General features: G+C 36.0%; 1 protein-coding gene across 8 annotated transcripts in view; it reads left to right on the top strand.

Annotated features, from left to right (window-relative positions):
• The window catches only part of MECOM (MDS1 and EVI1 complex locus), a 595213-nt gene that overhangs the window by 505971 nt on the left and 63575 nt on the right, over positions 1-25667 (top strand). The gene's annotated exons all lie outside the window — the stretch shown is intronic.

Below are 25667 nucleotides of genomic sequence, written 5' to 3'. Positions count from 1 at the left end.
AAAATGAAATCCATATTTATTGGAGATAGCATATCTCTAATATATTACTTGATATGAAGTATCTGCCATCCAGTTCTTACACACGAATTACATTTTTCTTTTTTTTTCTTTTTTTTTATAATTTATTTATTATTATTATACTTTAAGTTGTAGGGTACATGTGCATAACGTGCAGGTTTGTTACATATGTATACTTGTGCCATGTTGGCGTGCTGCACCCATCAACTCGTCATTTACATCAGGTATAACTCCCAATGCAATCCCTTCCCCCTCCCCCCTCCCCATGATAGGCCCCGGTGTGTGATGTTCCCCTTCCTGAGTCCAAGTGATCTCATTGTTCAGTTCCCACCTATGAGTGAGAACATGCGGTGTTTGGTTTTCTGTTCTTGTGATAGTTTGCTAAGAATGATGGTTTCCAGCTGCATCCATGTCCCTACAAAGGACACAAACTCATCCTTTTTTATGGCTGCATAGTATTCCATGGTGTATATGTGCCACATTTTCTTAATCCAATCTGTCACTGGTGGACATTTGGGTTGATTCCAAGTCTTTGCTATTGTGAATAGTGCTGCAATAAACAGACGTGTGCATGTGTCTTTATAGCAGCATAATTTATAATCCTTTGGGTATATACCCAGTAATGGGAGGGCTGGGTCATATGGTACATCTAGTTCTAGATCCTTGAGGAATCGACATACTGTTTTCCATAATGGTTGAACTAGTTTACAATCCCACCAATAGTGTAAAAATGTTCCTATTTCTCCACATCCTCTCCAGCACCTGTTGTTTCCTGACTTTTTAATGATCGCCATTCTAACTGGTGTGAGATGGTATCTCATTGTGGTTTTGATTTGCATTTCTCTGATGGCCAGTGATGATGAGCATTTTTTCATGTGTCTGTTGGCTGTATGAATGTCTTCTTTTGAGAAATGTCTGTTCATATCCTTTGCCTACTTTTTGATGGGGTTGTTTGTTTTTTTCTTGTAAATTTGTTTGAGTTCTTTGTAGGTTCTGGATATTAGCCCTTTGTCAGATGAGTAGATTGCAAAAATTTTCTCCCATTCTGTAGGTTGCCTGTTCACTCTGATGGTAGTTTCTTTTGCTGTGCAGAAGCTCTTTAGTTTAATGAGATCCCATTTGTCAATTTTGGCTTTTGCTGCCGTTGCTTTTGGTGTTTTAGACATGAAGTCTTTGCCCATGCCTATGTCCTGAATGGTACTACCTAGGTTTTCCTCTAGGATTTTTATGGTATTAGGTCTAACATTTAAGTCTCTAATCCATCTTGAATTTGTCAGCATTTTGTATAACATTGGGAGATAATATCCTGAATAAAATAAATAATAACTGTAAAAAAGACAAGAAAAAATGAAATCCATATTTATTGGAGATAGCATATCTCTAATATATTACTTGATATGAAGTATCTGCCATCCAGTTCTTACACACGAATTACAGTTTTCTTTCAGATCCAATCATGGGCAGATTTTTTTTTTTTTTTTTGGTAATTTTTGCATATATCCCTCTTAGTAAAAATTTATAGTATCCAGAACAGAAGGAGAATTTCTATTCTTTTTTATTCCTCAATTCTTTCTTCATCAGTATTGCCTGTTTCATACAGATTTCACACGAGTTTCTCTGTCTTATGGTCTCCTTTGGATAGAACCCATTGAATGTTGGTTTAATTTCCTATTGCTCATTCTGGAATGACCTGGCATTCCTTTAGTATTTATGTTTCCTCTCTTGGGAGCTTTCTATTTTGTTAGAGTCAGTTCTCTGTCTTCCCTTGAGAAAGCTAAGGCCAAAAGTTTTCCCCTGCCCTACCCCTTCATCTATATTTTAATAGTTTGCTCCTCTAGGCCAGTTTTCCTGTTTCTCTTAGTGGTCTTTCCCATTTTACAATAGTTGAGGAGTAGCTTCTTATCCTTGTTATTATATATTTTCATCATTGCTTTCCTTTGGAAGTAACGTAAAATAAGTGCCTGACAAATGATTACCGAATGGTTTATTCCAATAATTATTTATCTCATTTATAATTATTTTCATTTTTTGGATGAATTTCTAAATATCGTTTTAAGATCATTTTTTGCTACTCTTTTTAAAGGATTACAATAGCTATGGTATAAATGTTAAAGAGCTTTATAACTCTGTCATAAAACAATATTTCTAACTTATTTTCTCAAATGTGTATTGGATACCTACTATGTACAAATCACTGGATAAGACATGAAGAGAGACGTAATGACAAGGGTCCTGTCTTTAATAAGAATAAAGTTTAATAAGGAGTCCTGAGTGGATGAAAATCTGGCAATCTACCTCGAGTTACTAGTGGTTATTAATAGGTTTATTCATGAGAACCAAAGCAATTCAATTCATTCTCGTATATTCAGTAAATGTTTCTAACTAATAGAAAAGGACAATAGAATCTTACAACATATTTTTCTTCAAAATCTTCATTATTGTTTCTTTGCCAAAAAAGGTATTTTCTGATAGAAAATTAGTATGTATAACATTAAATTATGCATGTGTATACTTAGAGAAGAGAGATATACTTAAAATAATGCTAATAATTTATAAGCGTACAGTGACATAAAAAAGAAATTCCAGGAGTACCTTTGAAATCTTCCTATTAATTTAACAACATTGAAAGCAGAATATCCATTTTGGAGTTTTATCATATGTATATGGAACACTGTTCTGTAATGTATAAATGAAACACTACCCAGTGGATTTATAATTTAGAATTCAAAATGGAGAATCAAATTGTCTATGGTGCAAAAAAGGACATTATGGGTAGAACCTCAAAACCATCAGTAAGTTTATTTTCAAATGGGTTAATAGAATTCCTTTTTAGCTGTTGAGTTCAACAGTGTCAAGGGGAAAAGCTCCCCAGCTGCTATTTTTATTTGAGGGAACACCTAGTTCTCCCAATCCTGTGTAAATTACTGTGGGGATTCCCTGTGAAGCTTTGTGGAATGTTGCCTAGAATTAGAGATACTGGCTCATAATGTAGACTAGAGAAAAAATCCATAGTTCTAGCCACTTTGTGTTGAACGGGAAAAAAATATTGGCCAAGCGCACATATTCAGCATCCACAAAGTATATATACATTTGATCTGTGACTTCATCTGACTTGCTACAATTAAGTACACTGGGAAACAATGTAATTCGAGGGTTGCTTCTGAGAGAATGCAGAAGCTTAGCTTTGACTTTTTTTTCTGGGTTCAAGTGATTCTCCTGCCTCAACCTCCTGAGTAGCTGGGACTACAGGTATGCACCACCACGCCCGGCTAATATTTGCAGTTGTAGTAGAGACGGGGTTTCACCGTATTAGCCAGGATGGTCTCGACCTCTGGACCTCGTGATACGCTCGCGTCGGCCTCCCAAAGTGCTGGGATTACAGGTGTCAGCCACCGCGCCTGGACCAGCTTTGACTTCTAAGGTCTGATTTGTAACAGACAATTTTAATGATTAAAATAAACATCTAAATCCACAGAGTTAAAAATGGAGTGGTTTGATCAAAAAAGGGTTTGTGTGCATGTATATGAAATAGCTTTTGTGATAGCCTGGGGATTTCATTTCCAGTATGAACTACATAAATGGCTAAATATAATTTTCCTAAAACATTACTTAATTGGGCCAGTAGTAAGATATCATCTAGGCCTTTGTATTTTGGCTGGCTGGTATTTGCTTCTTTCTCATGGGGAAAAAAAAAAAAAAAAAAAAAAGTAGAACTGCTCTCATATAGAATTGAATAGAACAGAGTATCTTGCTGACCCTCTCTGTTTATCAAGATAAACTTCTGATAGGATGGTTAACCAGGAAGTTGAAGTAGTTCAGGGAAACTAAAAGTTACTTCTTGCTCTCACTATCTGGTGCACATTATTTTACATTTTGGAATTATATTCTGAAGGTTTTTTTTTTAAGTACAATAGGTACTGAGTTTTGGATGACACTTAGGTTTCTTTTCTGTGGGTACTGAATAAGTGTGAAAAAATGTCAATATTTTTATTTGTATTAACACTCCTGAGATCAGAGCAAACATTCAGTAATAGGAGAGAAAGTATGCCACCTGGGTTCTGGAATGTTTGCAAAGAACATAGCAGAACATGTTTGAAAGTAAAATCACCATCATTTCCATTTATAATTTTCATATCATATTGATTATTTCAGTTTGAAGTAATGAGGTTAATTTAACTTATTTTGATAACTACGAAGACTGATTTTCTTATCATGGTTTCAACTCTTTCTTCTACTTAATATTACTGATCCAGGGAAAGGTTTGACCTGTGACCCAGAATAGGATATTAAGTATTGTGTTTCTGCTCAAAATCATGTGTAATTATTTTCCCCACACTAAATGATAACATAGAAAACAAATTATTTTTGAAGGCCATTTTCTTCAGATAATGAGTACTGTTAAATGTAATTTAGTATGTGTTTATGGAGTGAACTAGTGCTAGATTAAGAGGACACATTACCTATAACTTTTTAAAAAGTGGAAACCAAAACCTGAGCAAATATAATTTTATTTTTGCCTGCATATTTTTCTATTAATAATATGTCTAATTTTATCTATAATGTTATATGACGATATTTTCTCTATAATAATCTATTCTATTTTTATCTGAATTTTATCTATCATAATTTTTTCCGGGCTCAAGCTATTCTCCCGCCTCAGCCTCCTGAGTAGCTGGGACTACAGGCGTGCACCACCACGTGCGGCTAATATTTGTAGTTAATTTTATCTATGATTTTATCTATAATCACCTATTCTAAATTATAAATGTTTCGGTTTTATTTTCTTTGAGTTTTTCTTTATGTTAAATAATGTACTTTTGTACACAAATTTGCATTTTTTCCCCTAGTATTCCAACTTTTTTTTTTTTTTGAGATTTGCCAATCGTCTGGTTCCAGCCAGAAGAGTTTCCTCAATGAAAACTAACATACTATTTATTGTTTAGCCCCCTCTGACTATAAGGTTCAAGGACCAAGAATCTAACAAAGTGAACTAATGATCTCTCCAAGACAGTTTTTCTTTTGTAAAAAAAGATTAGCTGCAGAGTCATATGGAACGTTTAATTCTGTAGAGGAAATGAATGTATAACAGTTTGATTTGCCTATAACTAATCATAATGCAATTGATATTAACAAATCTGACCTAACAAGATTTTAATCTAAAAACTAGCAAAATTTATTGGTTGCAAAGCTACAATTCTTTAAACTCATCTCTCTCAGCCAAATGAAGATAACATAATAATACCAAAATTATTAAATTTAAATTATTAATTTAAATTTAAATTATTAATTATTAAATTATTAAGAACCAACTAGTTTAATTTGAAGAAATTGAACAACAACAACAAAAAAGCAGGCCAACTGTGGTGACTCATGCCTGTAATCCCAGCACTTTTGGAGACTGAAGCATGGGGATCACTTGAGTCCAGCCTGTGCAACTAAGCGAGACCCTGTATCTAAAAACAAACAAACAAACAACACAACACAACAAAAAGCAGATTATACTGTAAGGTAAAAAACTATTGGCATTATCTCTACAGTCTAAAGCATTTCTAAATAAAACTGATTATAAAAAGTCTAAAACTAGTTTTAAATTTTTTTCTAAAAAGTGATCAAATTTTTTAACAATAGAATTGCAATTGTTTTCACATCTTTTTTAACCCAAGCCATGTTTACATGTGACAAGCTGCTATTCCTTCTCATTGCTCATGGATGTGGAAGAATGTTTTAAAGATATATTCTTTTATGGAATCAGAGTTAGTAACGGGATGGATACTAACACTGTTAATTGAAATAGGCAACCCGAAAGGACAAGTACTCAAAAGTCATTTAGAGTATAGATGTAGATTTGTGTAGATTCTAGCATGTTTTATTAAAAACAATTTTGAAGCTGTGTGTGTGTGTTTTTGTGTATGTGTGTGTGAGTGTCTGTGTGTGTCTATATGTCAAACATACACAATCAGTTTTTCTATATTAGGGTTTCATGTCTGTTCATAGAAGTATAGATCACATATCCATAAAGTATACTTTCAATTATCCAAGAAGACATTAACTTTTTATGGAGGAGGAGTTAGAAGAAAGCGATTATGGTGAAAATCAATTATAGAGGATTTGCAAAAGTAATTTAAACTACTATTAATCATCTGAATCATCTACATATTGGGAGTTGTTTATTGTGTAGAACCACATGGTAGATAATAAATACTATGGCATCTTTTCTTCCATTATGCAGGACCTTGAGCTCCTTGACCAATCACACACATCTTGGAGTGATGCTCTATTTATCCACTCCCTGACCATCCTTAGCGCATAGCAATGGCTGACCACATAGAAAAGGCTAGAAAGCCACATGGCTTACAGTCAAACTGGAGGAGTTAGGTGACGAGGAGAAGGCACAGGGGGTGAATATGCAGCTGAGAATTTCCATCTAATGGAACCTCTAAATGAGAAACAAATAGATGCAGAAAAAAGTGAAAGCCACTATGAAACAAACAATAAATAACAACCTGGGCAACATGGTAAGACCCAGTCTCTACGAAAAATTTTTTAAAAAATTAACTAGACACAGTAGCATGCACATGTGGTTCTGGCTACTTGGGATGCTGAGGTAAGAGGATTGCTTGAGCCTGGGAAGTTAAGGCATCAGTGAGCCGTGATTGCACCACTGGACTCTAGCCTGTCTCTGGCAAATTTATTGATTTCACAGTTACAATTCTTTAAATTCATCTCTCTCAGTCAAATGAAGATAATGTAACACCATAATTTATAAAGAACCAAGTAGTTTAATTTGAAGAAACGTAACAAAAAAAAGGCCACGTGCAGTGGCTCACGCCTGTAATCCCAATCCTGTCTCAATCAATCAGTAATTATAAAAATAGATAATTACAGTTTGGCTATTTTTTGCAAAGCAGTTTACATAATTTATGTACATTTATGAACACAGTTTATTTTTGCAGTTTGTATATTTAGTGCATACAAATGTTTGAACTATTAGTTTACTCTTTTGCATATAAAACAGTAAACCTGTTGTTAAATGTAAGATGTAATTTAACTCTGTACATTTGCAGTAAATAACAATATTCTGTTTCTATTTTTACATGGATTATTTCTGGTTTTACATTGATTTGACATATTGCATGATTGCTATTCACACCCTCTTCATTACCTTACTTATAGTCACATAAATAAGTACATAGATGTATTATCATGCAAATTTTTACCTGGGAAGGATATGAAAATAATTTCAAAATATTAATTTGTTTTAAAAAACTCTTGTGCATTTGTTCAGAGTGATGTTAAAAGAATAATAAAAATTTAGACAATTCAGATAATGTGCCCTGGAATGTTCAGTAAGTAGCACCTTTGAGAAGGCTAGAGTCCTGAAAATAAGCAACACACTCCCCGCTTCCCTACCATACTGTTATTATTATTGTTCCAGTGTACATTGACCTGCTGTTTCCTACAGCTGCTACACAATAAACAGAAAGCCACTGGCATTTTTTGAAGAAAAGTTTTATGTTTCATTCAAGAATAAATTCTACCAGCAACTGCTGCTGCAAGTGTTACCTATGAAAAAGCTGTGATACTAGTGGGAAGCTATGAAGATGAACAAGTGAAAGAACAGGAATTAAAAAGAGAATTTCTCCCTGTTAGGGAGATGGGATCCTTCAGTGAAGAGTGGAATTCATGATAGACATAGTATGACCCAGCTGTTTGGGAACATTAAAAATCCCTTCACTTAAGCTGTTGAAAGCTGCAAAAAAGACCAAATGTTTTCCATCTCAAAACACATTTTACTTAGCTGTGTTTTGAAAGCTGTTATCTAAACATTTTTTAAAAAAGTAACCCAGCATATTTTGACATGATTCCTTCCTTGGGTGCAAATCAGCAGTTATAATTTAATTTAGGAAAGAGAGTGGAAAAGGTAGAAGGAAGAGCCACATTTTATTCTTCTACCTTCTTGTTTATCTTTTCTTAAAGTACTTAAAGGACATAAAACAAGGAAATAAAAAAGTCACTAGCATACAGTTTTGTTAGCTTATCTTGTGAACATTTAACATTATGCCTCAAATTTCGTATGGTACATAAAGTGTTTTGCCTTGCAAGATCGTGTATACAGCACTTCAAAAAAGCCAGGGGGACAGCTCACTAAATGTAATGGATGTGTAACAGCAGATCTTTAGATCTCTTGTATTTAGCATGACAACGTTGGGTTCTTTAGGTGCTTTAAACATGATCTCTAAAACCACATACTTTTTTCCTAGTGATGAAAAACATAGACTAATTACAGACTTCTGGTATGCTATAGATGGCTTGACCATCCGGTACAATTGCAATGTTTGGTTATATTGCATCTCCTTTTGTCACTGAAATTAATCAATTTTACAACTTCATTTTCTTAATGCATTTTCATGTTAATTTTCACTAGAATGAATGTTCAACTTAAGCTTAGTTACACTTTGGAAATGTTTGTCAAATGGTGCAGTAAACAGTTGACTTCTATTAACAGTTTTAAGAGGTGAAATCTTAGATCTTTCTGATGACATGCATCTATATGTGTCTTCACCAAAATCTTTAAGAACTTTCACTAAGTGTTTTCAAAAGATGTACTGAACCAGAGGAACCAATTCCCACTTTAAGACTCACTTTCATAAACCAACTTATTTCTTGTGAAAACCTATGTTGACTACTATGTAGACAAAACTGTTGTCAGGCTACTTCACTAGGAATGTAGCTCAGACAAGGAATATGACATGAGGTCAGTGTCATGCACCTGGGATGCAGACCACAAGTGTTTTTTGATGATAAAACTATAAGGAAGTTTAAAATAGTGTAAATAATCAGATAAGGAAGCAAATAACAAGGACAGATATGCTAGATTTAGGAGGAAACCACCACTAACAACCCCAAATGACCTTCCCTGAGCTGTGAGACATAATTATGGTTTCATGCCATAATGTTAAAAATCTAATATAATTGTTATTAGCATACATTTTATGACATAGATTCATAGCTGGAGACAAAAAAATAAGCAATTATTTTCCTTCTTTAATTTTTCCTTTGTGTTTTTAGGGAAATCTAAGTGAAAAATATACAATGAGGATAGATGATTTTTTTTTTATGGTCACTTTTGAGAACTTTAGTAGATTAAAATTTTACTTCCAAGAAGTGCCTCTCTCCCTGTATTAAGTACTGAATTCCTTTTTGCATGTATCTTTTCCTAAAAGACTATTGTATTAGTCGATTTTCATGCTGCTGATAAAGACATACCCAAAACTAGGCAATTTACAAAAGAAGAAGGTTTGTTGGACTTACCGTTCCGCATGACTGATGGTGGAAGGCAAGGAAGAGCAAGTCACATGTTGCATGGATGTCAGCAGGCAGAGAGAGAGCTTGTGCAGGGAACTCCTGTTTTTAAAACCATCAGATCTCATGAAACTCATTCACTATCATGAGAACAGTGCAGGACAGACCCACCCCCATAATTCAATCATCTCCCACTGGGTCCCTCCCATAACATGTGAGAATTAAGGCAGCTACAAGATGAGATTTGGGTGGGGACACAGAGCCAAACCATATCAACTATAATTTAAATATATTTAATCAATGAAAAACTAATTGAAAAAATAGCATGATATCACAAACCAAACATCGGTTCAAATTGGTTCTTACTTTGATTAAGATTGAGCCTTGGCAAAATCATGTTGCTTCACTGGCCTCCATTTAATTACTAGTACACAGCATAGATTCCCTGATGTTCCCAGAGTATATTTTGGTCTTGAAAATACCCACTAGTGGTGCCTCTTTTATTAATCTAATGTTTATTATTAAACTGATATTAGGGGTCCTAAGAGTCCCTGTCAGTCACTGGTTGGCTCACAGTGACCCTAAATGCCAACTCCCAATTACCAAGGACATGATATCTTTGGCTTCTTAACAGACCAGTCTTTCAGGTCATTACGTCTGAAATAGTGTAGCCTTGGAAAAGAACATGGCAGAATATATAGGCAGATTGATCAGAGTTTGAATCCCATTTTTAATACCTACCAGTTAGGTGACTTTGGGCTACTTCTTTTTTCAGTCTTATTGAGTTCAGTTTTGTCATCTGTAAAACAAGGAAAATAATCACCTTGTAATCTGTTAGTGAGCTGTTACATGAAATGATGTATACTAAGCTTTCTACATAGAATAGGCACTTAATAAAGATTGTATTATAATTACTATTTTTTATCATCTTGCCAGCATCTATTACTTCTATTACTTCAATGACTTGCTAATTGGTCACCCAGGATCCACTTGCCCTCCCCCTACCCCAATACACTTGCCACATTGTTGCCAGTGGAGTTTTCAAAGATGAGCATTTGGCAAGGGTTATGTCTGATTTGTTTCTGAATGAAGGAATACATGAGTGAAATTAACAAGATTGACTAATGTTAGAAATAAAATATTTAAGTACGCTTGCTTTAAAAGAGAAAAGATGAATGGATATCTTTTGCCTACATATCCAATCTTAGCCAAATTATTTACAAATAAGTTAAATCCAGGGGCCTATTTTTAAGTAACTACAGCACAGAAAACTGCACTGAATAGTACATATTTAGGCATTATGCTTAAGATTTAAAAGTGTTTTGTGCTTTTTGTTATATTATTATCATTATTGCAAATGAGTTGAATATATGTAGATATAATGTCCTTGGTTGTTAAACAAAATAGGAAGACCCATTATCCGAAATAAAATACTTCTAGTTTGCCTACAAAACGTTATGCCTGGATATGAACCTTTAGTGTGTTAGTAATTATTAGATTAAAAAAGAATTACTCTTACTGCTTTCATATTTTACCAGAAGAATTACTGTTAAATTTTCCTTTAATTTATTCTGACAGATTCACCCAGCACTTAGTATGAAACTGTCTAGTATATTGGAATCCATCGGAAAATTAATCTGTTTGGAGCACACACATGAAGATAAACATACCTAAGCTACTACAATCTATATTTTTAAAACATGTGAGGATGATTTTACACACCTAATGAACAATAGTATGCTGGTTTTTTTGCAAAACAGTTAAATGAACATTGAAAATATGTTTTGCCTAAGCTCCCAGTAATATTATTTTCCACTTTTGCCTATCTTTTGAATGAGAGCAAGTCTCACCTCTTTCATGAAGCTTCCTGTACCATGCCATCCTTTATGCATCTCCCTTCTTTTTGAATCTCTGCAGCACTTATCATTCGAACGACATAATTTAGTACTTAATGACGTACAGTCTTGTACTATTTGCCATTCTTTCAAGTAGCTTAGTCTTGTCTCTCTAAATAGATTGCATGGGACTTAACGGCAGGGACAGTGGTTTAATATTAATTTTTTATTCCCTCTGCCTTCCAAACCTTATCCTGCAGCATATTTGGTTTGGTAATTTTCAACCTGTGAGTCAAGAGCCAAGGAATCGGAGAGAGTGATGTGGGGGCTAGGGAAATATCCCAGAGCTATTCTGTGATGGTCTGAGGACATCAGGCAACTGAATTCTCTGTATCCACCAAAGAGCTTTGGCTGGTGTGCTTGGTGTCTATTGCTGCATCACAAATTATCCCAAAACTGAATGGCTGAAAACAACAGTAAACATTCAGTGCTCTCAGTTTCTATGGTTTAGGAATTCGGGGGTAGCTCAGCTATCTGGGCAATTGTGGTCCAGGGTTTCATCAGGTCGTAAGTAAAATGGCAGCTGTGGTCATCTAAAGATTGGACTGAGGCTGGATAATTTGTTTTCCAAGGCCACCCTTTCACATAGCTGGCAGGTCCTAATTGTTCCCTGCATAGACCGTTCTACAGGCTACATCATGTTCACAGCACATGAACGACAGGGAGAAAGACAGAGAGACTCTTTTAACCAAGCCTCAGAACTCACATATCATCCCTTTCTCCTCATTCTGTTTATTGGAAGTGAGTCACTAAGTCCAGCTTATATTCAATGTGAGGAGAATTAGACCACTTTTTGAAGAAGGGGAGAGAAATTTTAAAATTTCTAAATATATTTTAAAACCATCACAGATGGGTGGTCAGTATATTTATCTTCTCTCTTTACCATCAACATAGTACCTGGAACATGGAGAGGATGAATGAGTGAATGGTTTGTCTTTAATCTGTGACCAGTAAGTATTTTTTTTTAATCAGGAAAAAAAAAAAAGTCCTAGGTCTTCTTTTAGATCTATCTGTATCCTCTAAATTCTGAACTGTTGGCTTAGGGAATTTGTAAATATCTGTCTCAGACCCCTTTTGATGGTGGTGTCAAGGTAAGTATGTAAAAATAAGACTGTGTCTCTCTTGCTGTATATAAGGATGCTGAGGCTCAGCTGCCATTGCCAGCACTTATACTAGGTTTGGTCTTCCCAGTAGTGGCAGTGATTCACCAGGATCCGTGCATGGTTCTGTTCCCTTATGACTAAGTATAGGGTGTGGTATGTAACCAATGGCCAACCCAATAGATTTTTTTCCATTGGATTTTAGAGCTCATTAAAGGTGGTGACCATGACTTAATCATCAGTGCACATTCAGTGTCAAATGATGTGCCAGAATATAGAAGATTCCTCATAAACACTTGTGGAGTAAATTGAACTAAGTTGGTTTACATGTTGAACTCATTGTCCTGCTATTGTAACATAAACTTCCAGCCAGCGGAAACAATTTTTGCACCCAAAATCAAACAGTGTCTACTGAGATCCTCTGGATTCACACTAATGTCTTATCCTGTGTATTGTCCTTCCTTTTCTGTGAATGTTTCATCTTCTTTTTACCACATTCTGAAGAAATATATATATTTAAACATTTTTAATTTTTAATTTTTGTGGGTACATAGCAGGTGTATGTATTTATGGGATACATGAGATATTTTGATCTAGGCATACAACGCATAATAATCTAATCAGGTTAAACGAGGCTATCAATAACTTCAAGCATTCAGCCTTCCTTTGTGTTATAAACAACTCAGTTATACTCTTTTAGTTATTCTAAAATGTACAATATAGTAGTCACCCTGTTGTGCTATCAAGTACTAGATCTTGTTCATTTAGCTTACTTCAAATATTGAGGAAAATGTCGTTCAAATGTAATTTCTGTTCAAGGTTTATTTTAAAAAACACATATCATTTCTAGTGTAATTCTGAAGATTCTTATTTTTCTTCATATGTTTTTTCACCTGTCTCCAAAAAAGTCCTTTCTTAGAAAATGTTTTTGCCCATTCAGATTGCGATTTCTGGCTTAGTGTTTGGACACCATTATGAATTTGTATGTGTGAATTTGTATTCCTATCATTTATTTTGGTTACTCTGGCTCTGTATGTTTTCATCTGTTTCTCAGAAGCAAATTGCTGCCTGACTAACCAGAAAATAAATCAAAGGGACAAAATATTTGTTTCTCTTTTTATATAAAGATGGCGATATAAAAATCCACCACCAACAAAAAAACCACAGAGGGTATTTGCGTAGAAAGTACCAACTATTTTATTGAGTTAGAACTCCATTTAATAATAGCTTATGCTTATTAGGTGCTTATTATGTGATAGACACTAAGTGAAGTGCTGTGCGTGGATTATCGCGTTTAATCCTCTCAACAGCCCTACGAGATACTTCTTATTATACTCATTTTACAAAGGAGGAAACCAAGGTGATAAGTAACTTTAAATATGCCACACCCCAAGCACATAGCGAAGCTGTGATTTGAATCCAGGCTGCCCCACTGCAGAGTCTGTGTTGTTAGTCACTATCCTAAACTTCTTTTTTAAAATTTTTATTTGGATTTATGCTATCTCTCCAAGTACCATACTTCTTTATGAGTCTCTATTTACCATTACACTCAGTGCTTTATATACTTCACCTCAATTGTTTAACCCTAATAACTTCCTATAAGTCCCATTATTGCAATTTTGTTTATTTATTTATTTTTATTCATTTATTTATTATTATTATTATTATTTTTTGAGATGGAGTCTCACGCTGTCGCCCGGGCTGGAGTGTGGTGGCGTGATCTTGGCTCACTGCAACTTCTGCCTCCTGGATTCAAGCAATTCTCCTGCCTCAGCCTCCCAAGCAGCTGGGATTACATGTGCCTGCCACCATGCCCAACTAATTTTTTGTATTTTTGGTAGAGATGGGGTTTCACTATGTTGGTCAGGCTGGTCTCAAACTCCTGACCTCATGATCTGCCCGCCTCAGTGTCCCAGAGTCCTGGAATGATTATAGGCGTGAGCATGCCTGGCCCACAATTTTAGAGATACTAAAAGAGAGGCTGAAGAAGTTGAAGCAACTCAATGTCACATAACTAGAAGCAGACTCCATCGAGGGCTCTAACATCAGAAGGCTATGGTCTAGCAGGAAACTGTGGATGAAACTGATTGCTCATGAGACCAAGTGTTTTCCTTTTTGCTGAGGGGAAGCTTGTAGTTTACTGGGCCCTAGGAAGAAAACTTCCTATCTCATTATGGCAGCTTACCATGTACAGCCCATCACCTTCCCTGTGAAAGGCCATGAAAGGCAGGAAGTTTGTGAAAACAGATGACTGGCACTTCGTCCTAGGTATGGGTGATTCGAGATTTGAGTTATGAGAGCCATGAACCTCGGTTATCGCCTGGACCACACACAAAAAATTTTGGGGGTTAGGGAATAATTACAGAAATGCTGGTTTGCACCCCACTATGCATAAAAACACACTAATTGTCTCAATTATTTATCTTGTCATTGCAATGGAATATTTTTCATAAATGAAACCAAATTCAGTGTATTTACATCTTACTGAGAGCTTAGGTTCTACAGTGAGCAGGTAGTTGAAAATCAAGTATTCAAAATTTTTCTCTGCTCAGCTCTTGAACCATCCAGTGTTGGAATGGATCACCGTGGCTTCAGACGCGCACCAGAGGAAGTGGTATATTTGCATTCAGAGGATGCATGGTGTGAAAAATACATACCTTTAAATCCGAGAGTCACACCTGATGGAACACGATACTCATAGTACAAAGGGCATTTGAACACTGATTCCTTTTGAGGAAACAGATGATTCATGTTTCCATCTCATGCTCTTTCCTGGGTAAAGGCTCATTCATTCTCCCTCTTTCTCTCATCCATACTCCCTCCCTTCCATTTCTCTCTGTTTGTAATAGTTGAATATTAGTAAGTTGAACGTGTATATGTTGTGACGTCACTGTGTTTTCCAAGATTAAAATTCAGCAAAATATATTTTTATAAAGACTTTTGTAATGACTTTCTTGAAATATTCCAACACTGATTACCAAGGAGATCATATACAGACAATGATAAACAGTTTTATGGTAATTTCTCCAGGGACAACAACCACCACAACATTTTTTAAAAGTTACATAGCTAAAACACTTAGTGAATCATTTAAATTTAATTAATCAACACTTTTTCTGAGAACTTTTGAACTTCGCCTGCTCTTGTAGAATGGATGTGGGGAGGAGGAATATGAAATTGTACAAGGCAAAATGTAATATTAGACAAAAGTATGAGTTAAAAATTTTAAACCTGTAGTCATTTCAATCACTTTCCTAGGCTCATAATTTCAGTGTTCTCCACATCATGATCTAGCTGTATGGTTTATTTATAAATTGGCAGTGCAGATTATATGTGGAGAGAAATTATGTGTGAATCAGGGTGCATATTTTTCTTTCCTCTTTAAGTATTTCCATTCATGTCCCTTCTGGCATTCCCCCTTCTAGTTGTAGGGCACTGCCTTAGCAAACTTGGATTTGTTTTCCAGCCAAGAACTACATACAAAACACAAATACCTTTGAGAATCTGCTTCTTGGAAGTTGACCAGTACTTAATTCTGGAGTCTATAGACAGGCTATATTAAGATTTTATTTGAAGTTGAATAATTGACTCAACAAAATTTACAGAAAGATATTTTCAAAGCTACCGCTGAAATCAATGTCCATATTTTCACAATGATATAGAGATTGTATTGGTACTTTAACTGCTATTGGAATATTTTGACATTTTACCATTTGATATGTATCATAAGATGTGACACTCACTAAATGGATTATAAACTAAACATACTTTTCTGACTCTGTAGTGTTGTTACCTTTATCTTTTAAGTGTTTGGCTATAGTCATTAAAATAGTAAAATGAAATTTTAGGACTTCCAACATAGAGAAAGGTAAATGTTTCATGAAATCATTGATAATAACTTAACACATTCTTTGTTTCTTAACTCTGTAACAGACATCATAACCAAGTATAAGTAATATGCAGCATCAGCCATCAGAGATTTGGAGGGGGGCAATTATTCTGAGGGCAGAATTGCCTGACTGAGCCTTCTTCCTTCCTTTAGTGTATACCTCTTTAGGTGTACTTTCAATAGAAGCAAGCATATTCAATAGAACACAAATTAATCACAGCCTCACAACCATTAGTGCTCTTTGCAGAGAGGACTGTGTGTTCGCTCCTATGAAATGTTCTGTTTCTCAGGATGATGAGTTAATTCATCTGGAACAACATTAGTTCATCAAGGTTTGTGGTTTATCTAAAGATCAAATTCCTGTAATTTTGTATGCCATCTGATTTAATGTCTAGCTAGTTTAGTGGTTAGACAGTCATGGGCAGGCGTAACACATGAATCTAATATCAAAAGCTGGAAAAAAGGCGAATTCTTAAAGGTTTAATTCGGGCATCCTTAGATGGAGATTTCACTGCTGCTTTTCTTTCTCCTAGGGAAATGCATATCTAGATAATGCCAAATCTTATTAAGAAAAATCTAAATAATATAAAACATTGCATGGGAATATGCCATGGTAAAAATCTTTGCTTTAGAAGGACTTCTAATGGGGGAGGATAGGAAGAAGTGGGTTGATCTTGAAATGAGATTGTACATATTCCTTTGGAAGGTTCTCAGGTCGTGTACTCAAATACTATTGTAATAGTTCACAGGCAAAGGATCAATTGGCTAGAGTTTACTGATAACCTACTTTCTTTGTGAGCTTTATAGACTTTTCAAATGCTTTCAAGTTGATTAAAATGTGGAAGCTTCATTTTGTCTTTATTTTTTTGTGACTGTTTTGTAGGGACTATTTTTTTTTTTATCAAGAGTTGAGAACAGTCAGCTGATAGAAAAATATATGTATGGGGATATTTACGCTTTTCTGAAACAAAGTAATATAAAACTTTACTTACAAAATTGTTTTCCTTAGGTGTTCCAGTGGAAGGGGAGAGGGCTTTCATATAAGCTTAATTACCTGTGATGATGCCTGGTTGAATAAGCCAAATAGGTCTCTTTACTAAAGGACTTCCTAGACTTTCAGAGTTTTAGACTTACTAGTATTTAGTACATTGGTGCTCATCGTGAAGCTCCAAGAGGGAGCTATCTTTATCCACTGGGTGAAGTTAGCTCTGAGTTGACCTCAGAGCCGATTTCCAGGGAATATCTGCTAATAAGTTTTCTAGTAACCAATTAGAAAATGCTGGTGTGAAGGATGTTTCCTGCCATCGAACAGTCTACAGGCAGATTGGCTGATCACAGAAATATCCCAAATGATTTTAAGTATAATGACTAATTAGTAAATGGTTTTAATATTACATACTGTAAAAATTTCAAGGAAGAGAACCTGGAAGGCTTTGCAGGAGCTTGATGAATGGAACTATCCCTTTACCTACTTGATCTATTGTTTCATCTCCTGAATGCTGTCAGTATGAGAGGTAAGAGAAGTGAAGGACCTATATCAGTGCAGTTGAAGGGCCAAGAGCTTCTATTCATATTTCCAGTTGTTAACCAGTGCTAAAGATTTGTGTAGAGGAAACAAGCAGGAAATGGGCCTAGAAAGAAGATAAATTGGACATCAAATTGTAGAGGAGGAGATTGCATATTGGATTAGGGGCTTTATTTTCTAGCAAATCAGGATCCATTGGAGTTTTTGTTAATGCAGTTTTTCTTTTGGTTTTTGCTTTTTACCTTTTGTTTTTAGGTAAAGCAAAGCATTGTTATAACTTTGTTCTTTTAGGAAGACTAATGTTTGGTGTAAAAATGCCACAAAAACTCAGGCCTAAAAGGACAATGGCCTTCACTAGACCAGTGCCAGTGGGAAAATGAGCTTCCTGTAGAAACAATTTAACAGACCAACTGAACCAATGACTATTTATTGGGGACAGTGGAAGAAGAGGAGTCCAAGATATTGTCCAGGATTTGTGCCCAGAGAAAGGAGAGAGATGGTAAAGAAATGGAAACATGAGGTGAGGCGAGTATGGCAATATTGTGCTATCTGGATAAGCAGCAGTGGTAGGAATTCCTTTCTAAATCCCTGAAAGAGAATTATCACTGCATCAACTGATTCCTAAGGGGGAATAGTGTTAAATAACCAAGTTTGCTTGGATGTAAATAAAGTAATTCCCCACACACTTAGCCATAATTAATTCTTACAAAGAGGCTCAAAGACAGTTTAGTTTATGATGAAAAGCTGCTACTGAAGATGTCAGTAGGAACAAAACTTGATTCCGCCCTTAAAAATCCTACAGTGGTCCTTAGGAGGACAAGAGCATTAAGGACACACCAGTAAGTAAGGAAGAACTGGCTATAAACCAGGAGAGAAGCACAGATAATTTGGGGTAAAGGATGAAAATGTCAAGCTTGGGTGGTAAAAATCAGCGGGCATAAAAATTGGTTGGTTTAGAAGGATGGATAAGATTTTATCTAAGATAACCAAGGCAAAATAAATTATAGGCTGAGCAATAATAATGATAGCAATTAAACTTATAATAGCAATACCAATAATAATAGCTATTTTCTATTGACTACATCCTATATCCTCTACATGATTTTAAGTGATTTACGTACATTGCCTCATTGAATTCTAAAAAAAAAAAAAAAAAAAAGGAATGAATTTATACTGAATTGTTAGGCAATTGGAGCTCACTGAAAAACTGTGAGCAAGGGAATAAGTAACAGCAGATGGTTGAGAGGATTAACATCAAGGACTTTAAACTGGTGGGAGAGTGAATGGTGGTCAGAGGATCTGGTAGGAGATCATTGCAATAATTCAGACTAGAGGTAACAGGCATCCAAGTTAGGCATTCAAACTAGGTGAGAATGGAAGTCAAGGAAGGACCTGATCCACTTTTTTTTTCCACTTTTTTTTTCACAAACATCTACTAAATACTTGATGTCATGCATTATGGTAGACTCTGGGCAATAGGGGCAAAAAAGATAGACCCAATTCCTGTCCTCTTGGTACTTAAAGTCTACCTACCAGGAGACATTGTAGAGAATAAATTTCCTGGCCTTGATAACAATTATTGACTTAAAACTAGTCCAAGGTGTGTATGTGTGTGTTCTTACCCTAGTTTCTAGGGCTCTGAAACTCAATGGTATTCCACCTTTGCCTCAGAATACTCTCTCTTACTGATTGGCAGAGAACACAGTGGGTAGAACAGAACAAACTCAGCTGCAAGCCGGACAGAGATGGACATCTTCGTGGGTAGCACAGCTTGAGAGAAAAAAAACATTTTTCTTAAAATTCTTCCCTTCCAAGGTCAGGGTAAGGATTAGGGCAACTGACACTGGAATGGAAGAAAGAGGATACAAAAATACTTACACTTTGCTGTTCCCCAAAGTATAGGTCAGACTGTTCCTTATTGTGCATGTATGTAAGTTTACTCTAACCCATTACACAAACACAAATAATGTGAAACTTACAGTATTTTGACCTGTTCCCATAAACTCAGAGCAGTTCACACTCACGTTACCCAATTTATTTTCCCAACACTCGTAATAGGCTGATATTATGAAACTTTCATGGAAACCTACTCAAAGGTTAAGTGACTTACCCAAAGGTACACAGCTAGGCGTGGAGACAGGAGGAAAATCAAGCTTCCAACAAACTTTCCCCACAAGATTATGAGTCTAAAAGTATTCTTAAATGGTGTTTCTAAAGCTCAAGGGAAGAAGCTGACCCTGGAGTTATTGCATAATGTGCTAAATACTATATTGAAAGATTGAATTAATTAAAATTAATAAAATAATGAAAAATGAATTCCTTATAGAGTTGAGGTTTCTTCCAAAAGCACTTACTACCTCACTTATTTAGTATAAAGTTAAAAAGAATGAGGGATTTCACCTTTTGAGACTAATGATAATCATAAGCAAAGTTACCTTTTATAAAATAAAAGGATAATAGTAATTTTTCCTAGTGATATAAAAATACCAATTGTCTGAACAACTAGACTGATATGTTATGCATTTTTTTGTGAATGTCTTAGTTTTTGTATTTATTTTTTCATCATTTATTTATTGAATATGTCTTGTAATAAATATCCATCAAAGAGTTAAACATCTCTACTTTTGGGAAATATTTCTCTATTGTCTCTATTTTGCTACCAAAATTTTACAGTATTTTATTAACATTTTTATTTTATCATGATATTTTCATTTAAACTTGGTATAAATTTATTGCTGTGCATTAACCACTCAGCATCATAGCTTAGGACTGAAACACATCAAAATAGTCCAGCAAAAAATATTTTAAATATGGTAACCTTAATTGGAGTTTAGAAAAATAAAACTTTTGAGTGTAATAATTTATTCACCAGAGCTGTTTCAGCAAAGTACTTCATCTTAGTTTCCGAAGAGCTGCTGGTCGTTACTAAATATATTTTAAAATCGAAGCAAAAAAGAAATCCGCTCTCATTCTGGCCAAATATACTATAAAATATTGAACTGTTAAAATCTTTGGCATTTTGGGAAAAGATCAGCTAGGTGATTATGCTTGTATAGTTAATTAATAAGAAAGGAAGTAGGTGATGGTTCACTGGGGAAACTTTTGTTATCACCATGTCTATTTATGAAGGATCCCATGCTGTAGGGACAATAACGGGGTGCTAATTCTGAACGCACACAGTGCCGTCCTACAAAGACATCAAGATTTGTAGGAAATCAACCCTCCAGCAGTCCTGGCAAGCCAGACTGACCCCAGCAAATGAAAATAATCAAAAGTAATTAGAAGCGTGCTGGACTACTCCTCGGAGAGCCGAATAGGAGAGTAAACATGCCTGAATCCTCGAGCCACTGCAAAGGCCCATGTCTGAGCTGTTAGGTGCCCTGACCTTGTCCACATAAAGATGTGATTTATGAAGTGCAGGGCACAGCAGCAGGGCTTCTGTCTTCTCCTGGAGAACCAAATTACTGAGGTGGAGATTAACATGCTTTCAGTCGGGCCCATTTCCAGACCAAGGGAAATTTTTTATTTTCATTTTTTTTTTAACCTTTAATTTCCTCTTTTCTAACGGCACACCCCAATAGATAAAAAAAAAAAAAAAAAAAAAAAAAAAGGCAGAGTCCACCAAGAGTCACCAGTAATCTCTCTCCAGTGCAGTGGTGATATGTGTTGGGGGCTATACACAGTCACAGCATTTTTGTTGGTAAATTTGTATTGTGCTGGACTGTTTCACTGGATCTGCCTGATCAAAGCATCACAGAATTCACATTCATGCTTAGAGAACCAAGCTTGCAAAATACTTACTAAATTAAAAAATAGAAAGTATTGAAATTAAACAGAATATTACCTTAAATTTCATGGCATTCTGATCTAGTTTATCTTGCTTAAAGGTCATGCTTCATTACAAAGTTTACTGTATTAAATAAAAAGATTTGGGAGAAGAAATTGTGGGTGGTAGAGAATTTAGAGGAGTAGGAGAAAAGACAAATTGGGAGAAATATTTATATATGAATTAGTGGGAAGTCTCTTGAGTCCTAAAAGACATACTTACATTATTTTTTATCTTTGTGTCAGTTAGGTTAGGTAAGATTTTACAAAATCCTATTCTGACACGGAAAAGGAAGCATTGATTTTCTTTTTAAACACACATCAATATCTATACACGAAGCTAATTTAATTAGCAGGCACTTATTGTTCAGCCAAATGTCATTTTCTCAGATTATTTCATGCTTCTTGACATGAACCATATGAAACAGGATTTAACAGAATCTCAATGAATAAAACTCCACTTGAGAAATGTAAAAATGCACATGTACATTCTTGAAAAGCTACAGAAAAATAATGTTAAAACAAAAATGTTAGGCTTGGAGTTTAGTGTATATTTAGCCACCTCAAGAAACTCAAAGCTGCAGAATTAAGGGAACTTAGACTGAGGTTATAAAGTGCCTTCCTCTATAAACTAAAAACATAATGTCAGGGTGAATGGGAACATACTTTATTAACTTTATGGTATTGAAAACTGCCAGCAAGTTGTCTTGTTTTTAAATATTGTCCTCTGCAGAGTGTTACAGTGCTGTTTGTCCACAGGAAGCCTATTAAAAGTGGACAGTGCAGTCATTTCATCTGGCTTTGGCTGGACTGCTTTTCTTTCCTTTAATGATGTGCTGGAATGTACCATGCCCATAGGGTCTCCATTAGAACTTTTACTTCTGGGACGATCATGAAGTTTAAGGCTTAAAAGAGGCATCAGTTTACAGTCTTGTGGGAATCACTTGAATACTGGAGCACTAACTTCTTACTGCTTTAACTAATATATTGACTTATTTTAAATAAACAGTTACACAATGAAGGCAGAGCCAGTGGCCTTATTGGAAATCTTTGGGCTTTTTAAAGATTCTGCAATCCACACAGCTGGGGAAGGAAGGAAGGGGCCTGAGGAGGGTTTATGCCCTTTTCAAACCAGGAAGAAAACACATTAACCTCTCCCACCCCAGCGCTGCCATCAGCCAAAGGGGGATCTTTACAACTCCCAGAAAATCTATCAGCTCACACTCAACCCTCATATTTTCCAATGCCCTTTTCCTGGTAAACAACAATTAACAGAACAAGAAAGAAAAAATAATCATTCCTTCTGGAAAAATGTTTTTAAAATCTGGTTCTCTTTTTAAACCTCACTGATGAATCATTCCATTTTCTGCTTTCCCCGAAGCTATACATTTGTTATAGTTTGTTCTCCTACTCCATCCCCTTAATATTTAGATCATCTGTCCTGATACATGTTTGCAAATTAAAGCTGGTTTGAGATTATAGTAAAACCATTATTTTTAATAGCCCATTTCAAGGGCAGTGCTAAACACTGCAGAACACGCATGGTACTGATTACTGCTGAGCAGACAGCGGCTTTTGCAGATTAATTTGTAACTGGGAACTACTGTAAACAGATTTCACCAGAAATCCCAAGGAATAAAGGGAATTGGTGATGGTATTTGGCTCCTTGTATTTATTTATTGTTTTAGAAACCTTCTGATGGAAAGCAAGCTCACAGGGGGAGAAGCAAGCCCCTTGCAAAAACATTTTCCTCTAACCTTCTCTCCTGTTTCATTCATTTATTGGGGAAGACGGATCAGGTCTTCTAAAGAATTCTTATTTAAATAGCAAGAAGCCCCTTTCATGAGAAACAAGGCCAGTCTAACTACTGTGGGATTTCAGAACCCTATCTTTAAACTTTAAGTTGTGTCAAGAAAAAGTGAGATGACTCTGCCTTTACATGAAGTTATTGTTATATACCCAAAGGAGAAAGGGAGTGGGATGAGGTGGGGGAGAGGAGAGAGAGAGAGAGACAGACAGACAGACAGACAGACAGACACACACACACACACACACACACACACAGAGAGAGAGAGAGAGAGATTAAGATTTAGTGTTCTGTTAGCTTCCTTTGCCCAGGTCCTTCTGATGATTTCCTTTAGTCTTTTTCACAATTTATTCAGTGGAGAACAAGACTGATGATGACGATAATGATGATATTAATATAATAATAATGATGATGCAATAAATTCTCCATTCTTCTAGGTACATCTTCCAAGGTCTCGGAGGGTAAGCATTCGCTCTTGGTTATATTTGAGGAAGAGAAGCTCAGACGTAGGAATAGCCTTCGCTCAGGCTGATGTCTGCAGGCCTGGACTGCAGTGTGCCCTCCTCCCGTTGTGAAGCTCGGGAGGACGCGGAACGGCGGGCGAGACGGAAGGCAGAGCGGGGTTGCCGGCGCCTGGCGGGCAGAGGCGGTTTCACCTGGGTGGCTGGAACCGCTGGCGCTGCGCTTTATTTCGGAGCGCAATGCCATCTACCGGCGTCCTGCCGTACCTGCAAGTATCCAGACCTTGAAAGTCGCTCCGCCTCCCCCCACCCGAAGCCAATGTAGGGGAAAAAACTCGGAGGCCCTTTCCACGAAATCCTAATTTAGCCAGGACCTGCCAATGATTCCACACCACCTTTTATTTACCTATCTACGTTTCCTCGTTTTGAAAGCAGTTTTGTAAAGGGCAAGGAGGTGGGGGGGTTGCTGCAGGGCTGGGGCAGGGGTTGGGGCGCTGAGCTCCCAGACCCCCTGATCAGGTCGCACTGTCTGAAGCGATCGGTTCCCCAGATTACTTGTATTTAATACACAATGCATCATAAAACAAATCCCTCATCCTGACAGGAAGAAAATAGAACAGCTCATAGCTCGAGCCGGTCCAATTTATGGCTAAATTAAAAAAAAAAAAAAAAAAAAAAAGCTCCGACAATGGGCAAGTTGAGGAAGGGCAGGAAATCAATGGCCACGAACCCGGAGCTCTTAAAGGTTCTCAAACGTCCAACTCGATGGGAATATCTGACCGGGTTTTAGGTTATTTACAAAGGATTTTTCCTGTCCTACCTACCACTGCTGTGCGATTTTCTCTCAAACAATGGCCATTATCTGAAATAACAGTTCAATGTCACAGATAACAGGCCACTGAAACGAATTAGTCACCACTTCTCGTCATTTTCTTTCCTCCAATCCCTCCCTTTTGCTACTATTTTTGTTTTTAAATCAATATTTTGGGGAAATATAGTTCTACTGGATTTACACGTTTATTTGCACTTGGAGAAAACAAAAAGTGAGTGGCACTTGTGTTATTCCGTTTGCAGCTAAAGTTTAACCGTCAGCACACTTTCCAGCCCCTCTTGCCCCACCTCTCCCCCGCAAGTGTCCCTAGACTCGCTTACTTTGCTTTACTTTCCATTGTTGAGCTGGGGAGTTGGATTTTGTCCATTTGTTTTTATGAATGGAGTTTTGTGATAAAAACGCGTTAACTTCCATTTAGCCAGTGGGATTTACTAAATCTTACAAAGTTGGTCATGAATAAATCTGTAGACCCTTTTATTTCGCTATGTATCCCCTGTATTCCTTCTTCCAATGTCTTTTCTACAATGTGTTGGTTTAAATGTACCCAAGGTATATTAGAAAGTTATCAAACATAGGAGAGTGCCGATTACTAAAAGCAGCATTTATGATGTTAAAAGTTCAAAAATAATCTGAGTTGTCAAATTGCTTATTGCAGTTTTTGGCGTTCAAGGTGTTTTAATTAATGTATCAAATAAAATGGGAAAAACTCACTAGACAGTTATGAATCTCTCTAAACCCATAATACGCTATTTGGATGGGTTATATGCCAATAGTTTTTCAGATTTTAAAATATCTTTTAAGAAAAATATGATCTGAAAACTTTGCACGCCCTTTTCCTGACCTAGCTACAAGAAGGAAGGGAATAGAGTGTGAGTTTCAATTAAAAAAAAATTAATGCTTAGTGGAAAACTGGAAATGTACATATCAACTTTTCACTCTTGAGGTTGCTGTTTTCTGACAATTTCCAAACTATTTATATTTAGTCTGAACTAGCGTCCCTATACCCTAAGCT

This window comes from Macaca fascicularis, chromosome 2 (assembly GCF_037993035.2).
Source record: "Macaca fascicularis isolate 582-1 chromosome 2, T2T-MFA8v1.1".
NCBI classification, from domain to species: domain Eukaryota; kingdom Metazoa; phylum Chordata; class Mammalia; order Primates; family Cercopithecidae; genus Macaca; species Macaca fascicularis.
This window is presented reverse-complemented; position numbering and strand designations above follow the sequence as displayed.